Below are 4943 nucleotides of genomic sequence, written 5' to 3' on the forward strand. Positions count from 1 at the left end.
TGAGCAATGTTTGAACTATATTTCTATATCTCTTATGAAGACCAACCAAAAGAAGTAAAGATTGCTTTCCATCCGATAACTTCTAATATGCATTCAATAATTGACATACAAGTTTGTTGAATGTGTTACTATGATCTTGCATACTTGTGTGGTCTTCCTTGATGAGTTGATGCAACTCTCATCTCAAGAAAGTTTGATAGTGAGAGACTTCGAAGCATACACCAATTCAAGCTTCTCCAAAAACACACTGGATCTATCCCTTTAATTAGCTAGTTGTGCTTGATTTCAGGTTTAATGGCAAGCCAAAGAGTGTTAACCGCCCTCTTCTTCATCAATGCCCACTTATCATTCTCCAAAGATATTAGCGTCTGCTCAAGAGCATTATCAATGCCCTGTTGAATCAAAAAGTCCTCAGCATAACGCTTCCACACCATAAAGTTCTTCCTACCATCGAAACGTGGAATATGAAACTTTGTCCTTTCACTCAGCTTTGTTCCTCACCAAAGTTCAAACGCTCACTCACTCTATATCCAAATAAACTCCCCTAGCTCTCTAATATCAATTGAAATGAAATGCTTTAGACCTTACTTAAGTGATAAGAAAGAAGAAAACATGCAAAAAAAAAAATAAAATAGAGCACAATCAATGGAACAATGAACAAACACACCTAAGGAAGAATACAATGTTCTAATTGGGTCTTGGATATATCCCCTCAAAATAGATTATATTTTATCAACTAATCAATATACTGATAAAACATCATTCACATTGCTTAAACCACACACTTGAGCTCAATATTTCCACCTTAAGCGGAAATCAAGGTTATTAGAATTTTGGTTCTGACGATTCTACAAAATTACGATTCAAAACAGGCGAACGATCTAGTTCTTAATATCGGTAGAATCGTACGATCCTACAAAGATCAAGAATATGAGTGATAGGATCAACGATTCTATGATATGATCCTACGATCCAATCTTACAAGGGTAGTTCTAATCATAAAAAATGATAATTATATTCTAGTTTTTACTTATAAATATTAATTTAAAATAGATCGTCATTACGATTATGAAAATTCATATATTAACCGACTCACAATTCATAAATGATTATTAAAAATATTTCATTTAATCATCAATAAACAAATAAAGTCAAATAAATCTTTATTTACTGCTCAAAACATTAAAGATGCACTAAAATAAATAAATATGACTGATAATCAATTATCCTATAGCATATCAAAATATATTTGTAGAATCTTACAATTCACAATCTGATATCACCAATTTTGATCTCACCCCCTTATCGATCCTAGGTAGGATTTTGATTTTTACAATCTTGGTGGAAATCATACTTTTTTACATGAAAACACCGCCCTCCTACAAAGTTTTTATCTTTCTACCGTTACTCCATAAAAATATGTTGAATTTAGTAATACAACATATATGTGAAGAAAAGAACAATGAAAAAGTACAAGAATTATTATTGAAAATATGATCAATTATTACAAAGATAGAAAATAGAGAAAATATGTTCTCATATATGTTGAGAAAACTAAGATAAGGAAAAATCTATTATCTAATTATTACGAGGCTAAGAGTATGTATTTATAGTATTAAGAAGGGTAGTATGGATATTAGGAATATTGTTAACACCCCCCCCCCCCTCAAACTAGGGATGGTTGACATTCCTAGTTTGCCTAGTAAGTGATGATGCTGATGAGAGGGCAGTATCTTTGTTAGAACATCAGCTAACTGGTTCTGAGTAGGAAGATATGTGAGCTGAAGAAGTCCTTCCAAGACTTTGTCTCTTGTGAAATGACAATCTATGTCAATGTGTTTGGTTCGTTCATGGAAGACAGGATTCTTGGCAATGTGGATGGCACTTATGTTATCACAATGAAGAAGAACAGGCTTTAAGGATGTTAATTGAAGTTCTTCCAATAGCCTGACTAACCAAGTGACTTCACTTGCTGCAGATGCCATGGCTCTGTATTCAGCTTCACTTGAAGATCTTGAAACTGTGCTTTGCTTCTTGGATTTCCAGCTGATTGGAGATGATCCCAATAACAATATATATCCAGTGATGGACCTTCTGGTATTTGGACATGAAGCCCAATCTGAATCAGAATAAGCTTGAAGTTTCAATTGGGCAGATCCTTTGATGATGATGCCCTGATTTGCTGTGGAATGGACATAATTCAGTGTGTATTGTAAAGCAGAGGCATGTGGAGTACGAGGATTTTGCATGAACTGACTGAGGTATTGTACTGTGAAGGCTAAGTCAGGTCTTGTGTTGGTTAGAAAATTCAGTTTACCAACCATGGTCCTGTAGTAACTTGGATCATCATAAGGCATCCCCTGATCAGTAGTTAAGTGTAGGTTGTGTGGCAGAGGAGTAACAACATTTTTGAATGTGTGTTGTTTTGATTCTTTAAGAAGATCTTGAGTGAACTTTGCTTGAGAAAGAAAGATCCCTGCATCAAAATAAGCAACTTCCAAGCCCAAAAAATAATGCAAAATTCCTAAATCTTTAATACTGAATGTATCATGAAGATAGTTCTTGATTTGGGAGATACTGTTAGCATCACTTCCAGTTATAATGATATCATCAACATAAACAGCAAGGATGGTAATGTGATGGCCATCCTTCTTTATGAAGAGGCTATAATCATTTTTTGATTGAACAAAACGTTGAGTTGTTAAAGAAACTTGTAATTTGTGAAACCATTGTCTAGATGCTTGTTTGAGTCCATATATAGACTTTTTGAGTAAACATACCTGATTTTGAGGATTTGGAAACCCATCTGGAACCTTCATATATATTTCCTCATGTAAATCACCATGAAGAAAAGCATTATTCACATCAAGTTGGAATATTTTCCATTTATGGTAAATAGCAATAGTTAGAATGCTTCTGATAGTAGCCATCTTAATGACAGGTGAAAAAGTTTCAGCATAATCAATACCATATTTTTGATTGTAACCTTTGGCAACTAACCTGGCTTTGTGTCTTTCAATGGAACCATCAGCATGAAGTTTTGTTTTGTATACCCATTTATTCCCAATGGGTTTCTTATGAGGAGGAAGATCAACAAGTATCCAGGTGTTGTTTGCAATTAGGGCTTTTAACTCTTGTTGCATAGCAAGAACCCATTTGGGGTCTTGAGAAGCAACTTTGTATGTAGTGGGCTCAGTATCAGAAGAAATGTGAGCCATAAGACATTGTTGAGAATTTGTGAAAGCATTGCAGGACATTTTAGAGCACCAATTGTTAGCCACACAAGAAACAATATTGCAAATATAATCTGATAGATAAGTGGGGGCTTTAGTGTGTCTGTTGGATTGTCTTATGGGAACAGGAGGTGTAATATCGTTATGTGTAGTAATACTATTAGACAAATCAACAATATTGGAAGGGGATAGATCAGAATTTACCTGTGTAAGATTGGTAGCAGTAGAAGACTTTTGATCAGAGAAAATAGGAGTTGTAAAAATATCATCTACTGGAAGATCATTAGTGGTAGATATAGGTAAGAAAAATGGGTAATGTGGTTGAGTATGTGTTTTATCTGAGTATTGATGATAAGGGTAATGTTTTTCATAGAAATGAACATCTCTTGAGATGATGATTTTGTGTGTAGTGAGGTCATATAGTTTGTAGGCTTTTTGATTGTTAGGATAACCAATGAAGGTGCATGGAGTGGCTCTTGTGTCAAACTTTGTTTTGTGTGGGGAAGTATTTGATGCATAGCACAGACAACCAAAGCATTTTAAATGATCTAAATTAGGAGCAATGCCAAACAATTTTTGATAAGGAGAAATATTATTTAAACTTTGAAGTGGCATCCTGTTAATAACATATGCAGCAGTTAAAACACATTCTCCCCAAAACTTAATGGGGAGATTGGATTGAAAGTATAGAGCCCTAGCAGTTTCTAAGAGGTGTTTGTGTTTTCTTTCCACAACACCATTTTGTTGAGGAGTGTAAGAGCAAGATTTGTAATTATTGATGCCTTTAGCATGATAAAACTGTTTGATTTTACCTTCACAAAGTTCAGGTGCATTATCAGTCCTAACTCGTTGAATGTGTCTGTGAAATTGAGTTTCAACATAAGAATAAAAATACTCAAAAAAAATAGGTACTTGAGATCTTGTTTTCAATAGAAAAATCCATGTGATCCTGGTGAAATCATCAACAATAGTAAGGAAGGAATTACAGTTGTTATATGTGGGGTGCTTATAAGGTCCCCAAACATCCATGTGAATTAATTGAAAAGCTTGATCAGTTTTGATGGTACTATTAGGGAAGGGGAATCTATTTTGTCTTGCTGAGGGACAAATTTTACATAGACAATTATTTATGCAATTAGAAACATTTAAAGAAGGAAAGAGATGCTTGATGACAGGAAAAGAAGCATGACCAAGCCTGAGATGCCATAACTTTGTGTGTTCAATATCTGAAGCAGCACAACATATGGGAGTAGAAAAATCTGTGAGATGTTGTTGATTTGATTCGTGAGATTGGTCAACAAGATGATAGAGGCCTTGAACAAGTTTACCAAGCAAGATTGGCCTGCTCAGAGAAGGGCCCTGGACAGAACAACAATTATTGAAAAAAATAAGGGAGCAATGCATATCATTACAAAGTTTGGTTACAGAAATTAAATTGAAATGAAATGTGGGAACATGGAGAACATTGTGAAGAGTGAGATCAGGTCCTAAAACAATTGTTCCTTTGTGAGCAATTTTAACAAGAGTGCCATTTGGGATTGTGATGCTATTATTAGTGTTTGAAGAGACAGGAATGTAGGAAGTAAACAAAGAAAGATCACAACACATGTGGTTTGTAGCACCACTGTCAATAATCCAAGTAGACTTAGTTATAGAAAAAAAACATGAATTACCAGCTAAGAGACAGTTGTTGTCTTCATTATTAACATC

The sequence above is a fragment of the Amaranthus tricolor genome, chromosome 4 (assembly GCF_026212465.1).
Source record: "Amaranthus tricolor cultivar Red isolate AtriRed21 chromosome 4, ASM2621246v1, whole genome shotgun sequence".
NCBI classification, from domain to species: Eukaryota; Viridiplantae; Streptophyta; class Magnoliopsida; order Caryophyllales; family Amaranthaceae; genus Amaranthus; species Amaranthus tricolor.